This window comes from Manacus candei, unplaced genomic scaffold (genome assembly GCF_025592945.1).
Source record: "Manacus candei isolate 608988 ecotype Guabito, Panama unplaced genomic scaffold, ASM2559294v1 h1tg000027l, whole genome shotgun sequence".
In the NCBI taxonomy this organism is placed as follows: Eukaryota; Metazoa; Chordata; class Aves; order Passeriformes; family Pipridae; genus Manacus; species Manacus candei.
This window is the reverse complement of record NW_026138075.1, coordinates 6,619,657-6,636,651: the sequence shown is the minus strand read 5'-3', so window position 1 is coordinate 6,636,651 and position 16,995 is coordinate 6,619,657. Positions and strand designations below refer to the sequence as shown.

At 37.9% G+C, this 16,995-nt stretch overlaps 1 protein-coding gene across 2 annotated transcripts in view; it reads left to right on the top strand.

Annotated features, from left to right (window-relative positions):
• Window positions 1–16,995, top strand: part of AP3S1 (adaptor related protein complex 3 subunit sigma 1) — a 70,821-nt gene that overhangs the window by 41,869 nt on the left and 11,957 nt on the right. Inside the window, exon 7 of one of the 2 annotated variants that reach the window (XM_051789494.1) lies at window positions 7,283–7,609. The exons of the other annotated variant lie outside the window; for it this stretch is intronic. The gene's annotated coding sequence lies outside the window, so the exon portion shown is untranslated. Of the gene's footprint in view, window positions 1–7,282; window positions 7,610–16,995 lie in introns of those variants that run through there. 2 annotated transcript variants of the gene reach the window in all.

Sequence of the window (16,995 nt, the reverse complement as noted above, 5' to 3'; positions counted from 1 at the left end):
AAGAGTTTTATAAAATAAGAGTTTTGTAAAATGGTGCTTAGTTGTGACCAAAGCTGTTAATGAGTGAATCAGAGTTGACAGGAATTTTTGCTGACAGTTTTCACTGCATGCAATTATTGCTTAAAACCAAAGGAACTACCAAAGCACCACTGGTGCATGGACAGGTGACGTCCTGCACTTAAGCAGTAGTTCTAATAACAAAATGTTATTCTCTACTCTGAACTTCTCACTCCCTGTTTCTTTGCAGGAACTCTTGAAAAATCTTGTGTTTCTCCTTGAATGGAACAGGAACAGTTTTCAAAGTTGGAAAAGTTTGCAGGCACTCCTCTTAAACACTTCTGAACTAGTCTTGATACTATCTTCCTTAATTTTACTAGTAAAACTTAGAAAATACCTGCCAAGTCGTATTCACTAAAGATGACTTACAATGTTTATTTTTATCATACATTTTCCTAGGAAAAGGCAAATGCAGGAGTTAAGGTAAAATACAGCATCATTAAGACCTGAATCATGAGGAGGTTACTGGGGTTTAGGTTTAGCAAGACAAGATGTTTCAAATGTAGCCATTTTGAATGAACAGTCTGAATCAGACTTATGTAAGACAGTCATGTATAATAAACAATTTTTCACTATTAGATCCTAATGATTCACAGCAGCCCATAGTGAAGGTTTTTCCTTGTTATGTATTATTTCCTTGTATGTTAGTATTTAGAAAATAAAGGTGTGGGGTTTTTTTGAAGTTTTCACTCTTCAAATTTTTTTCCAGTTTTTGTGATTGTGATTGAGACTGATTATGTTGGTTGTCAGTACATTCCCTATTTTATAAATATGCGATTTTGAAATGCAATACATTACAGTGCTTACTTTAGTGTAATATAACTACTCCACCATAAAAACAGTTTGTTCCCCCAAGATCCAAACAAACAAAATATGTTCTGTGTTTACTTCACGGGTTCAACCACAAGAAATTTGACCTTTACTTAATTTGCACGGTTTTTCTCTGTTTGAAAACATGCAATATCCAACACATTCATCTAACTTGTATTAAAACCTCTATAGAAGATGATTTTTTTTCTATATTTAACATCTCAAACTAATAGAAATGGAACATTTTTATTTTCTTTATAATGCAATAGCAAAAATGTAATATTTTCAAAAGGTAGAGAAGCTTCTTTATTTCAGGTGGCAGTTAATGTTATACAGGGAGAAAGGTGCCTGTATTTATAGTTACCATTATTTGTTTATCTAAAACATATCTTTATATTATTCTTCATATCCCTTCAACTTAATTTAAGTTATGAGGGTTGTAGGGAGAGGTTGCAAACCAGACTATTGATTTTGCCACTTTATACAATCTGCGGCTTTTTCTTCCTTAGTCCTTGGTACCAGGAAATGGCGGGATCAGGAAATCCAGAGAGAATGTGTGTTTCAAAAAAATCACTCTAGTTTTAACAAAATATAGAGCTGAACTTTTCCCATTTGGGGCTCCACTTAGAATCAGTGGAAGCCATAAGTCTGTATAGCCGCACATTGGGAAAGAAACCAATAAACCTGCAAATTATATTTCTAAGGCTGAGCAAAAACCAGCTTCCTTGACATTCTTGCACCTCAGTGCATAGGACTGTGACAGGAACAATGGAAACTAAAAGCTAGATCTTGCTGTGAAGCTTTATTTAACTGAGTAATTTTTTGACTGAGTAAGGGGTTATGCAAGTTTCATGAAGGGTCTCAAAAGTAGGATAAGGGGCTGAATCCCATGGTCAAATTTACCAGTGTTGTTCCATGCATTTTTTTACTCTTTAGTATTCTTTTGAGACCTCTGTAATTCTGGAAGCCTCTTAGATGTTACAGTTTGCACAAACTCCTCTAAAAAGTGCAAAGATTAGCAAAGACTGGTGAAGAATGATCTAAATATATCTGTCTGTCTCTCCAGGGTAACCTCAATGACAAGTTCAGCATCATTTTGAAACCATAGACCATATCAAACCACAAATCATAACATTCCTAAGTGGTTCAAAATATGGCTGTGTGTGCAAAGACAAGAAGGTCCATAAGACCATATTTAAAAGCCATTTGAACACCTAATTACTGTTGTCATAAGCCAAGGTTCATTAAATAGCTTTGGACTTCTGCTTTTGGTGATATTTTTTCTAGGAGCAGTTTGTTTCCAAACAGTAAAGGTCTCAGAGAAGCAATCCAAATTGAAATTCTTTCCTTCACACAAAGAAAAATCCCTGTGTGTAATCTGCCCAGCTGTAGATAAATGAAATAACGATAGGCTCTGCCTTAATGTAAGGAACTGCAGCGCTCCATCCACCTACTTACTTGGATTGTTTCCAGAGTTCAGAAAAAACAAAATGTCAAACATGATTCAAAACAAGGAGAGAGGTTTGGTGTGCCTTTCTGCCACCTGGATTTCATGGCCCAGTTTCTCCAGTGAATTTAGGGAGCTAGGCTTCTGAAAGTCTATCCACCAAAGCAAGATAATGCATGGGAAGATAATCACTAGAGAATGCTGAGGAAAGAAACAAGGATTAAGTGTTAAAAAAAAGCCCAGCAACCAATGCCTGGGTGAATGCGTTTTCCTGAGCATATCACATGGCTGAGTGTACCCTTGTTAACCACTCACTGGCAAGACCAAAACAAGTGATTCTTGAAGGTGCTGCATACCCTGGCAGCTACTACCTGGTGCTTTTCAGGGTTCCCTAAGCATCCTGACTTGGGGTTTGTGAAGGCAAACAAAATGTAGGTTGATCGGAGTGTCGTGTGAGTACATTGGATTTTGAGCAGGCTAAAGGTGTACTGGTATTTCTAGTCCTAAATTAATATGAATAAATCTAAAACAATTTATTCTAGTTGCAAGAGGGATGCAGACAGGTGCACAATAATCTCAGTTTTCCTGTTAAATAGAAGTAAATGAATAACTGCAAAAGAGAGAAATTATCTCTTTGGGTTTTTTTTAGGAGTGGGGAGGCACTTACATGCTGCAACAGTGTAATTTTTTTCAGCTGAAGCCTTCCTAATTTCGGATTTGTAAATGTGTTTGCCTCCTACTTCCCACACAGCTGGACATGTGTGTTGCCTCCTGGAATTGGAATGATCACCCATTCTTATCCAAGCATTTAGCAAAGCATCACTTTTGAGCAGCAGTATTCAATCTATAGAAGAAGACAACCTATATTAGAATGCAGTTCCTAAATATTTTACCAGTTCTGAAAATGCTATTAGAGTAGTGACGTTCCATACGCTTGCTGAAACATGACAAGTAAAACAGTAGGAAAGACAAGTTATTCCATGAGCAGCAGAGCCAGTGAAGCCTGATTTCCTTCAAATCTGTGCACTCTGCTATCCAACACCACTCCCTGGAATAAGCCAGTTTCCCTTCCACTATCCCATGAGATATGCATCTCAGTAACTTGAGATCTTCCTGTGCTCACAGCGTTTCCAGTTCAGCACTCACCTCTGTATTCTTGGCTCTTTTTCCATCCCCTGTGTCTGAGGTAAGGGGAGAAATACGAGCTACAGTTTGGAATGAGCTAATGAGCCAGGCAGTGCCACATGCCAAGGGGCCAGTCAAAGCACATGGGATGGATGGCCTGCCACCCTGTGCCAAAGGGGGTACGGTATAGCAGTTCTCTCAGCAAGAATACTGGATTCTGTTTTCTCTCTCTGTAGATACATAATGTGGATATTTAAATATCTTTGAGATGTCTGGTTTTGTCGTGCAGGCTGAAATGGATCAACTTATTCAAAAGTGAGAAGGAGAAACTGAAAAAGCTTTCTCCCAAGGACAGATATGCTGATAATACTAGTAGGAATATCTGCCATTTAGCACTGACAAATATAACATTAGCTATTTAAAACATCTAGGTGGCATGTAATGATTGTGGTATAGAAACTCAAATAAATTAAAAAAAATATTAATCTAGTAGAGTTTTTCAATGGCAATTCAATAGGTATGAAGTTTAGCATAAAAGCCAAAAGACTGCCACCTCATGTCATTGAACTGGAGGGTTCATCTACAAATTGGTAAATGGACTCAGCGTCTGCTCTTAGTTCCTTAGTCTTAATTATATGATGTATAAAGAACAAAATTCAAGCTCTACAGGCTCTTTTCTCAAAATTTTTGAACTGTTTAATAGAGTAACCAAATCTTTCTGACTTCCCAGAAGAGTATTATTTAGAATTGGATAAATGTATTTAGTGTTTGGGAAGTTTTATTTGATGCTTCACTCAGCTGTGCCAACTGTATTTTAATAAATGAACATTGAAGTAATTTTTTTTAAAAATTCTAATAGATTGTGTTTATGGGAGTTCTGATGCCATAACCACATTGAATATGTTATTATCATGAGATCTTCATCTGCAGAGGAAAAAGAGAAGTGTATTTTAACCCTTACATGAATACTAATCCTGATACTTCTTATATGAATTTATTTACTCCCATTATCTGTAATTTTTCTTTCGCTATGGATTCTCATATAAGGCAATGGTTCATTTTAGGTCCTTTCTACTGTTTCTTGCTAGGACTTAAAACTTTACTTGTATGCTTTATATAATCCACATCACTGTAAGTGCTGTGACTTGATTACTCTCAGGAGGTCTTTTCATGTTGATCACTTTGGGAGAGCTCTCTTCATGTGACTAAGGCAATTATATTAAAATTTCAAGAAACAAGACTGTATGCTTTGAAAAGTGGCTATTTTAACTGGATCCGAGAGTATAAATTATTCAGTAGAAGTAAGTTCCATATAATGTAAACATAAAAATAACTAACTCAAAAGATTAAAAATTATGCTTTTCTTACAGCTCACAAAATGACTTAATAATTGCTGATACATCTGGTATAGATAAAATGTGTTTCTGATTCAGTTGCTTACCATTTTTGATGACAAAGTTACTTATATAGACAGCCCTTTGCCATCAAAGAAGTTCAAAATTATGCAGAATTAAATATCTATCTATTTATTTTGAAGAAAATTAAGTATCTATTTATTTCAACTAAAATACTTGATTCACTCTCTGAATAAGACTACAGCAAAGTCTGCTACTGTGTGCAGGTGAAAAATTCTGTTTGTTTTTCCTAATCCTCAGCCCCTCCATTTTACTCTTTTCCCTTTTGTATCAAATACAAAAAGTTCATCTGTCTTTGAAAAATGAATGGACCATCCATGTCCACTGTGCCATTTTAGTAGCCTTTAGTAGTTTGTAGTTTTAGTAGTCTCTAGTTGTTACTTCTACTCATTATTTTTCAGTAGTTTTAGTAACCTTTAGCTATTGTTCCTACTCATAATTACCTTGCCTTACCTACCTGGAGAGAGGCAGCTGCTGCCTCTGTCTGTATCATAAAATGCTCTTCAGAACAGATAGATTTTAACATAACACGACATTACTGCTTTATAAAGTCTACACCTAGGTTTTGTCATTCGTGCATGATGGACTTTCAGATTGCTCACAAGTCTGAGATTCTGTGCTGACTGATTGTGCTAAAGTCTCCTGCCTCCCTTCTCCTGTCTCAGCAATCCATTAAAAAGGGCAAGTGTAAGACAGATAAGCCACAAGATGAAGTGGAAACGAAAAGGGCCTCCTGAGAGGAGTTGCAGCAACAGGTGCAGTATAGAAAGTGTGAAAGGGTAATTTAAGACAACAACCTTGTGCTGCTTCTCAGCTTTTTATAGGATTTGAAGCATGCCAATACATCCTCAAAAAGTATCTCTGCTTTTCCATGACCTTTGAGCATAGAAAAGACTTACTGGCCTGTGCCCTATAACTGTGTAGCCTAACTATGTTTTGATGTGTTTGGCTTTATTGGTTACTGAATAACAATAAAAGATTGCAAATCTTGGACTAAGCTTTCTCCACAAAGCTCTCTATTCCCATGATACCCTGTTTGCCAAAGCTCCTACAGCTAAGACCACATCTTACTCTCACTTGTCAAACCAAGATAAATTAACTGTGGGATCACTAGCCCAAAGGGACCTCCTGTCTTTCTTGCTATGACAGCTGAATGAACCTGATGAACTATATCACATATTTTACTGGAACAATTTTCAGGTGTTTTCTAAGTCTTCACATTTAGAAATGGGCTGATGTCTGTTTTAAGCAGCAACAATTTAATATGTAGAGAGCCAGACAACGGGCCATTTGGGATGCTCCTGTGTCAGTATATGCTGTATAATCTTTCTGAGAAGTTTGGGCATGCAGCTGGTTTATTTAAATGTAACTAAGACTGGGTGAAGTTCTCTCTGTTAAACAGCTTAAGATGATAAATGCTAAAATGGCAAAACACTAAAAAGTATAGTTCTGGGACCAAGTGTTTTCAAGCGCAGAGAGAGTCTGTGGCTGTTTCACTATATCCTGTCTCTCAATCAAAACCAAAAGCTTGCTGTGGCCTATAGATTGTGCAGAAGCCTTTCCAACAGTTCCATAAATCCTTTCCATTTTTTCACATACAGATGGTTTACATTTTCCATTCTCTGTTATATCTGCAATGGGATAAAGTTTTTTATCTTACAGTGACTTCAATTGAAAAATAAACATCCTTCCATTACACCATGTTTCTTCAGTTGAGAAAGGGTCTGAGGAGAGGTCTTAACCCTTATTACCTTTGCCATAGAAATCTTAGGACTATGTAAACCTCTTTGACATGAAGTATTCATTGTAGGGTCTGCAAGAGCGTACAATAAGTTGAGAATCAATGATAATTTATGGGGTGTTCCTCTAGCCAAAAACCTCAAAGGTGGGGGATAGTATTTTTCTCTTGACTTTTCTGGGCTTAGAAGGAATTGTAATATTGATGTGCCGTTGGCTCCTCTGAGGATGCTTTCTTTGTTTTAATGTTTTTATAACAGACAAGTGCCTACTTCAGTCGATGCTGCCTAGAAATGGGTGTAGCTTCCATGCACATCATTAATTCATTAATTTAAAAGAATCTAAACACAAAATTTAGAAGGCAAAATTGTATCATTTGCAGTAATTTGGCTTTATCCCAATATTTGTGTTAAGAATCCAGTTTTGTTATGCTAACCTAGGGTTTGCTCTAGCCTGTCAGCCCTTGAAGGTCTGGATTTTAAGTGGGAAGAGTACCATGCTATACTGTTACTCAAAAAATGATGCTGCAAAGGCATTGACAATATTTACATGGACTTTAGAGAAGCAGGTAATTCATTAAATGTGAGTGGGAGGCAATTACTACTTCATTGCTGCTTCCCTTCTTCCACTCTCTGTATTTCCTCTTTAAGGGGACAGAGGGGAGTTAATTTCTTTCCTTTTGCTCTCACAGACCAGAAGTTTGACCCAGCGCAGGAGGGGGTGCACAGCTGTATGGAGGCAGGAATAAATAGTCAAGACTGAAGGAGGACATGAAATTTTAAAACCAGTTCTGCCACTAGAGACATGTAAGATGAAACTGCACCTTCCACAGAGCTGAAGATTTGCTAATGTACCAGAAGTCACACAGTGACATTCTCACTTGTGTGTCTCACATCCCCAGAAAGCACGGAATAGGCTGCAGCAAGAAATCCAATTTGTGAAAAATTTCCAGCATTTCTACATATTTTTCTTTTCACTTTAGTTGAAGGGTCTTTGCTGAACTCTAAATGCTTCACTTTGAATTTAGAGCTTTTTAGATATTTTTCCTTATCTTTATAGTATATATATTTTAAGTAATCATTTTATTATATAACTGTTCAAAATTATTAGTATTACTGTAGATATTTTGATAATAAGTATATTAAATTTTACTCAGTAAATTAATTTCAGGAGTTAGGAAATTATGTTCAGGTATTTAATTGTTGTTCACTGTTTCATAATTGATATTATATCAGATAATATGACTATATAAAATTAAAATGTGAGCATTAAAAACACACTTAAAAATTAAAACGATTTTGAAATTATACAGTCTGATACTTTTGCAATGTTTTGCTTCATATTAACTTCATATTAACTTCATATTTTTCACCAAAATTTATATTTCCTCTTTGTCACTGAAGATATACACATATTCTACCACTGCTATGTAGAAAGATTTGCCTTAGTAAGTGTGCTGACTAACAGTTGTACCCATGAACTTTTATCTACAGTGGGTGAGAGTGAAGCTGAAGATTCAGCCTTGAGTATGCCATCTCAGTTTTGAGAGGCTCTTGAGAGTAAGTAAAGAAACAACTGAATTAAAAAAAAAAGACAACAAGAAGAAGCTATGATACCAGCATGCTGGATGTAAGCCTCTGGTATTATTTTGCTATTTGCAGTCTCTGTTGCTGGGTTGTTTGGTACTTACCTATTATGCTGAACTGCAGCAATTTGTCCTCTTGCACAGCTTTTCTTCTTTTCATCAGATGGTTCCAGTGAATTGCATGGTCGAGATCTGATTCCTGGGGCTGTTGAAGGGGCTGGTCCTTTCTGTATGGCTGGGTGCTTACTTAGCTCTATTTGTGCATTTTCTGTTACTGCAGTCATTTTGTTGTAATCAATTTTAGACAAAAGAGATTAGATACTTTTGGAAGCAAAAACAAAAACTTTCTAGTTTAACTAGAGATGTGTGTATTTACATGAAACCTTTACTGTAAAAGATGTAACATTAGACCTTTGCTGGTTTCTCTTTTGGTTTTGAGGCATCAATCTTTCTACAAACATTAAAACATATAAGTAAGCAAGCAGATGTTCAGAATTTCCTCTTTTATTTCTACCCCTCCTTTTGGAACTCTGTTGTTCCAGCTCTCTGATTATTTGGACCATTCCTTGAATTCTTGTTTTTAACTTACAAATTCCAGAAATGTTGTGCTGCTTGTCTGCATCTTGCTTCTCAATTGCAAACAAAATCACTTTACTGACAGTACTTACAATACAGAATAAGAGAATCTGTAACTGCCTGTAACCAGCTGTGTATGTTCACATTCAATATTTTTTCTAATAGTAAAGTTTGTGCAAAAGATGTGACATTTTTTAAAGCTATCATAAGATCTATTTCAGTATCAACCAGAAGAGAAGTAACAATGTATATATGCTTGCAGTAGTGTGATACCAAACTTTTGAAAAGGGGTCGTCAGAAATTTGTGCTGCCTCAGTTGGCAATATCTATGACATTCCTCAATTAGAGATCTGTGGATGCCTTCCTTTGCCATATAACGTTCATACTTTGCCATGCCTTCATCCCATACTTCTTTAGAAATCTGAATTCGTTAGTCAGTTCCCACCACAGTGTCTCTTTCACCTTCTGCTGATTTCAGGAATGCTTCTTTGTTTGACACAACAGTCGTGGCAGTGGCAGTGTTGGTGTGACAAACCACTACACCAGCCATGCTGGGTGCCCTCAGATTTCTGCATGTGAGGCATTTGCATCTGGCAGGTTTAATGGTTCATGGGGCAATTGGCTTACTTTGGTTTCTGTGACCTGTTGTTTCCTTCAGACTGCTGGTTAGTATCATTATTTCACAGTTGCTAGGTAGATACTTTGATGATAAAAATTTTGAGCTGCTTTTTGGTACTGGGTATATCAACAACACTCTAATGAGAGTTCAGGTAAGGAAAACTGATGGCTGTGGAAGATGTCTCCTCTAGGAGAACTTACAGCTTGGCCCTATCTTTCCTGTGCAGTGGTAGCAGTGGATTAATTGAGCTGTATGTGCTGGGGTATTGGCAACCTTCTTGAATCGACCCTTTCTAATGGTAGTAAGGGATACAGCACAGCAAGAGAGATGGCATTAACAATAAACACAGTTATCTGGCAAAAGTTAGCTTGTCTGCTAGTTTCAGAAGGACAGTCATGATATTAAATGAAGTCACTGTTCCCCATGGTGAAATCTTTAGCTCTTGCCTATTATGATCACATCACTTTGTTTAGGGTTGACACAATGAGTTTGGGAAGAGTGCTGAGATAATTCCTGGGATACACTCCAAACTTTATTATTTCTGCTACATACGACCCGCAACAAGGAGTCATTAAGATATTTGAAGCAATCCCAGACTGCCATTTTATGATACAATAAAATACATCTATGCAACTGAAGTATCTATTATGTGAGAGAAGGAAAAGAATGATTAAGCAGTATAACAAAAGTGGCATAATGCCAGGGATTTGGCTCACTTGATTTTTTTAATAAATATCGTTGTGTTAACAAACTTTGAAAATATTCCCAGTTTGAGACATAACCCCCCCAAAAAGTGAATATATGCAATGAATATATTCTGGTTTTGAGATGGAGTCCTGAGTAGCTGCATTTGGTTCAACAAATTTATTTGGGATATTTTCCCTAATATTCCTTTGAAAAACTACTTATTATTGTAGAAGATTCTGTAGCAAAAGAATTAATCCCATAATGTACCAAATGTGATCATGAGGACGTAAAGAAACTGAGAATGGAGTAAACCACTGTAATGTGGCGTTCATTACAGAATTTAAGGGGAACTTAATCACTAAGTTTGCTTTACTAAAGGGAGAGAAGACATATCAGGAGAGGCAGGTACTGAAGAGGTAATGGAAGGCGTAAGATGAGACAGCTCTTTCTTTGGAAGGTGTGTTGTCCACTGTGCTCTGAGTTGCTTTTTACACTTGACAGCACCTTTCTGGCCCAGAGAAGTAGTAGTTAATTACTGTACACCCATATAACACCAAATTAATCACATTGCTGTCCATACTAATTTCCTGACTAGCCTGCACCCACTCTGTATCTTATGACAGCGTCAAACAGGAATTATGATCCAGAGACCTGCATAAAGGACTCATTGATAAGAGATCTGCCTTTTGCCTTTTGTGCTTCCCAAATCTTAATGAAGACAGGATGATAGGGTTCAACATGCGAGGTTTCTGTTTATTTTGAAATTAGATTGGACAGATTGTTGTGAAGGTTTAGGTTCTACTGTATTGTTGTTTATATCCAACTTTAAGAAACTACTCACAGCCTAAACAACAAAAACATGAAAAGAGGAGTAAGAATGAAGGAGAATAGAACCAGATCTGTTAGAAGGGTCAAAGTTTGCATTTGGAGTTATCTATGTTTTGCAAAGTCAACCATCCTGGGAGTTCAAGAAACGTTTATAATGGCTAGTCCACCCTGTATCACACCAGTGAAGAAAACCAGGAAAGGAAAACAGAGAGTTTCAGAGCATGTCTTCTGCATGATGTTATCATGATTCGTCAGCTCCACCTATGAGTTTTGTGAATCCCAAATGGTGCCTATGAAGTGTTCATAATGACCTGTCTGCCTAAACAAGTTCTCAGGGCCTAACTCCATGTTAGCAACATGCTAAAGTGAGAAAAGTGGTGGACAAAAGGGATGAATAGAACTCAAAGTGATTATTTTGACCAGTGCTTCTTCATCCTTTACAAAGTCCATACTGTTCTTGCCTATCACTAAAGAGCAGAAGTTAATCTGATGGAGTAAATGGGATATACTAAATGAATGTAAGACAAAAAAGGTCTCTTTGCTCAATATAGATGAGATGTCTAAGCCTTCACTTTTGCCATAGCTGGGGGAAATGTTTGCTGAATATGCTTTAATGTAATCCATGCAAAATAGGGTCATCCCAATTACATGTTGTGTGTCATTTGAAATATGTTATCTCCATCTAATCAAGATGCAGAGAAAGTAAAAAGGGAATCAGCAAAATGTGTGTAATATTACACTACAGAGTGGTTTCCAAAGTTTGCTGCAGTAGAAGTCCAGTGCTAGTGTCATTTTTTGACAGCCCTGGAATTATTCTCTTGACTTCCATCATTCATGCTGAAATTATTCTGTGTTTTTGTACTTTCGCTTTCCTTGTTACTCATTTCTCTGTATTTTGAAATGCCTTGATTTATGGAAAAATACCCTATCAAGGCTCAAGGTAGCTATAAACTCAAGATGTTGCATGTACTGTCTATGCTGGGCTTCATCTTTATTGAGAACTTTTGCTGAGAAGCGTCTGTTTATAACTTCTGAGGTGGCATCAGCTGAAGGAGAGTATGGAACAGTAGTCAACTGAAAGGAAAAGGGAACACTTTGTTCTATTACAGAAAGAAACACTTCAGAGTTCATATTTTGTTGGCTTATACACTATTTTATGCACATGGTAAGGGAAGAAGTCATGCAATGAGGGACTGAGGGAATATTAAATGAGTTGATGGATTGAAGAGGTGCTTGAAAGGAGTAATCAAAACCAGGATGGTTTGTTACTTCAGAAGAGGAAACACTACAAAGCATAGACTGTTCATCCTGGACACTACTTGGAACATGCGTAAAATGGGTGTGGGTTCGGTAATAAAAGCTGAGCTTGCTTGAAAAACTTCCAGTAGCTTCCCATGAGGTTCCTAGAACAAAAGTTATTTAAAATTTCCCTTTTGTAAGTGAGCCCATGATAATCCTGCTCTAGATATGCTGGACATCTGCTTGGGCTTTGAGGTTTATTTCTTCTGCAGGGGATCTTGTGGGGTTCAGGTTTTAAGTTCTGATTAAAATTGCAGTTGTGATCATACTTCCTTCATTCCTATCAGAAGTGACCCCAGGGAAGACAATTAAGACCCATTCATAATGTTAGGGAAAGGAACTGAAAATTTGTGCATATGTCCTACTGTTGTTCATTATTGTTCTTATGCAAGAGCCCTTTCTTTTATCACAGCACTGGAGCCTCCCCTGGAAAGGCCTCCATCCATCTTCTTAATTTTGCCTTGTACTTTGCTAGATCTAGGTACTAGAGTGATGCTGTTGGGAGAGAACGTGATCTTCTCAAACTGTAAGAAAATACATGAGCTGTGCAGTTGTCCTTCCAGAACCAGGTGTGACTGATGTAAGGATAAGGGTGGTGCATGATGCTAGCAATGAATCCATGGGAAAAAGTGAGATCTAGTGATGTACTGGTATTTAAAGATGACTCTGAGTCAATATGATACCAGAGCAGTAAAGGAAGTATAGTGAGCCAAAGAATTCCTTCAAGATATGAATGAAACCAGTCTGGGACAACTACAGGACAAGAGTCTTAAGGACTAAAGTTCATCAAAAATACATCAAGTATTTTTCTGTCCAAGTAGCTGAGTGGATTATGTGATTTCCCAGAAGTCACTAGCTGGCAATTTAACAAGTAATACTGGTGCGTGATGTAGACAGATGTGGGAGAGAAAGACAGGTGGCTTGTTCAGTTTGTTGTGGAACAGCTTCTCTTTCTCTATGCCAAGTCGAAGAACAAAATTTTCTAAAACCTGTCTGAATGGCTCACTGTGTGAGGTCCAGTCATCACAGCAGTTCATCTCAAATGCTTGCCAGGTAGTGGGAAGGGAAGAATCGCAGGGCCCCCCTTCTTTTGAGTGGCTGACACTACAAAACCAAGCTCTTCTCCAATGTCAGCATCGAGCTTCTCATAGCCTGAAGCTTTAAATGCTTTGCCAGGATGCCCTTGCTTTTTCCTTGGTATTTGTTTTTGTTTATCTACCTGCTATGCTTCCCTCTTTTCTTACCTCGAAGCTAGATTTGCTAATTTCAGTGAAGAATGTGACTAGCAGCCCATTTCTCTACTTTATTGATGTCAATCTGTTTTCAAAACAAAGTTGTGTGCACCCAAACTTTCTCAGGTTGAACTTGCCTTAGTTTTCAGTCATGTCTCAGTTGTGGTATTTTTTTGGCATGGAGACTCTGCTTCTATCACCCCTGTAGCAGACATGAAGAATTTGGTGACGTGTCCCTCTGTCCCTCATAGAGATTTGGTAATTTCATGGCTTAGATTTACCATAATGGCACAAGTTCCCCATCTTGTCTTTGACATAAAACTAGCATTCCGGCAACTTAACTTCAATCAGTCAGAAATTATCCCCTGAATAAACTAATGGTACAGCCTGTTGCCTTCTAGGCCCTGTGGCTTTCTGCCATTTCTTCACCTTGCCATCAGCTGGCAATCGTCCTCTCACTGTTCCTTGTATCAGTATTGCCATCTTCCTCAGAAGTGCATCCTGACTGTGCTCTCCTAAGACTTTTCCCATATCACCTCAAAAAACCATCACAGCACACTTAGGCACTGGTGACATGGATCAGCCTGCAGTCCCACGCAACTCTAGAAAAAGAAAGATCAGAAATATTTTCCCCACTATATTATTGTCACTGAGCTATCCTCAGAGGCGTCTACTATGTCATTAGTCCTGCAAGAACATCTGGCTTTTGTAACTGTAGCTTTTCAAACGCAGACAAATGAACAGAAGTGTTGTGTTGGGGTTTTTTATTTGTTTGGTTTGGGGTTTTTTTGGTTGGTTGGTTGTTTTTTTCATTAATAGAAGCCTCATTCAGAGGCTCATCCACATCCTTTATTCTGTTATGATCTTTTCTGCACTAAAGACATGGTCTAGTAGCCAGCAGCATTATTATTTTACACACATTCATTTTAAGTGAAAAATGTATTCCTATCCTGTTGTGAGTAGGGACATCCTATTTCCTATTCTACATCACATTCTTTGTAGAAAACTGATTTGTATGAGAGCACAGGGTACATTCCCTCCATGGGTCCATCCACACAAAAGATTTATGAATTATAATTCATATATTTTGAGACACTTCCATGACCATGATACATGTTTTCTTAAGACAAGTTACATGTCACAAGTACAGAGATTTGCCAAAAATACTGAAACTCTTTTGCAGCTAATCATGCAGGCTTCAGAAAAGTTTGGGTTTTTTTCTTTTCCTTTTTTTTTCAATCGTCTGATTGGATCAGAGCATTTGGAGATGAGATCAGACTTAGGGTTTGTCAGAGCAAACCTGGGAAGTAGAAATGGAGAACTGTACTGGGATTGCAAGCTGCACCAAGACAAGAATTCTAAATGGGTACTATGTTCTGAGGTGCTAGAACAAGATACTAGAGGGTTAAACTGGAGACCTGTTTTATTCTATTAATAAATCAGGCTCAAACTGTAGTACATTTCTGCCGAAGGGCTGCCAGAAAGAGGCCCTGGAAGACAGGCTGTCTAAGGTCTGCAGGGATGTACGGAGCTCTGGCCAATTTGATCACAAGTTGACATGTAGCCACATTCTTCAGTGAAGCACAGGTTTGTTGGACCAGTAAGGAATTGGAGAGCGTTTTGTGAACTTCTTCAAGAAATATATCTTGCAAAATATGATACCCAGAATCTAGGGATAAAGACAACCTGTAAGCTTTAAAGCTGTTGAAGTCTTGAGTGTTTAGATCTCTACCAGCATGTGAATTCTCACCAGCAGTCTTCAGGTAGTAGTCTGACTAGTTTAATGAAGATTTTAATAGGAAAAAAATGTGAGGAAACAACTGTCCTCATTTCTCAGTAATTTTTGAAAATCTGACACATCATAAAATGTGGCAAATAGTTTATGAACTAAGAGGACAGACAAAACAATATTTCAGTATGTGAAGTATAATTATTTTTTTTTAAGATGATGATCCAGTGGAGCTTGCTGTAGATATGCAATAATAATGCTCTGTTGCAGAGCTAACTCCCAGCACAGAAAAAGCTGGCAGTTTCCTAGGACAGTGGACCAAGAAAGATTAAGTTAGGATTTACAGATATAGTGACCCTAAAGAAGTGGATCTGTTGAGCAAAGCAGTTGATACAGAGGGCCCAATCCTCAAAGCATGTGCATTTCCAGGGAGTTAATTTTGGAATAGCTGTAGTGCCTTGGACCTCTCTCTTCTGGTGTCCTGGACTGAACGCCCATCAGTGCACAAGGTGCCCCTGGCTTCAAAAGTCCTGACTAAGACTGAGCACTGCCCACTGCTCTGGACAGCTGGGCTGGCTGGCACCTGCCTAGTGCAGATGAGGAGGTTACTTCCAGCAGGAAAAGCCATTGCTTTCTCTTCTGCTATCCTTCTCATGGTAACAGGAGAGCAAGCTGGATGTACAAAGGTTATTTCCCTTTCAGCGCCCCTCTAGGGCTGAAGTAAGCTTTGTGAAGCATTTCCTGTACTTGGCTGTTGCAATCTTAGGTTTGCATACCATCCAAGAGCCCTACTTGCAACAAAAGCAGATGAAATGAGAGGAGATCCTTGATCCAACTCTGTTGGTCCAACTCCATGGGTGAGAAAAAGTTTACAGTATCTCCATACATGAATTCTTCAAACTTGTACTTGATATTCCTCTTAGAGTGTTGATAATTCTCAGTATGAAAAGCACTCAGGAGACAAATTCTGCATTCCTGGTTAATTTCAGTGAAGCTCTCAGAAAAATGATAGGTATCTGAAAGCTTGTAAAACACATAATAAAGAGGGCCAACAGCTTTGAAAATGTCTACTAACCACTTCCATACAGCCTGATTGAGCACAAGCCTAAAAATGTTGGCATATTTGGAAAAAGCTGATATTTAAGTTGTTTTAAGTGTAGTAACAATCAGAAAACATGTAATTTCACAAGAGAAAAAGTAAAATGATGTCTAGAGCAAAGCTTTGTTCTGTGCAAATGCCTACATTCATCCTTTTCTTATTAAATCCTCAAAAATTTTCTTTCAAAACTTCATTCTGATTAAGAGTGCATTGTTACAGTAGGGTTTTTTTCTTGCTAAGCAAACTGGTGAAAATGTGATACATTTCTTTCCCACACGTCCTCAGTAGCAAGACTTAGTTTATCAGTCCTATTTACATGCCACAGCTTCAAAGCCAACTGATAGAATTACCCACTATACAAAGTATTTCTTATAAAACTGCAACCTCCTTGACTGTCATCTCCTGCTCATATTCTGGTTACTGGTTTTCATGTCTGATGTGCTTAATTCTTGGTTAGTTTTCATACTGTTCTGTGGATCTTCTCATGTTCCCTGGAGATGCTTTCCTGACCATCCCTGAGAAGGAGGTGGTTATCCCACGTACCATACCTTCAAACAGGGCTGCAGGCCGCTCTAGCTTCTTTGCTCCCTCTTTGGAGGGAGTCTTCAGCAGCTCTGCATGTGACTGTGCTCACTGGTCATTTTGTTAACCCCAAGTTTTATGATTAATCAGTGTTCCATTTTACCCATACCATTTAGGGACTACTCTGTTATCTTTCACAAGCAGAAGTACTCGAAGAAATAGCTTTGT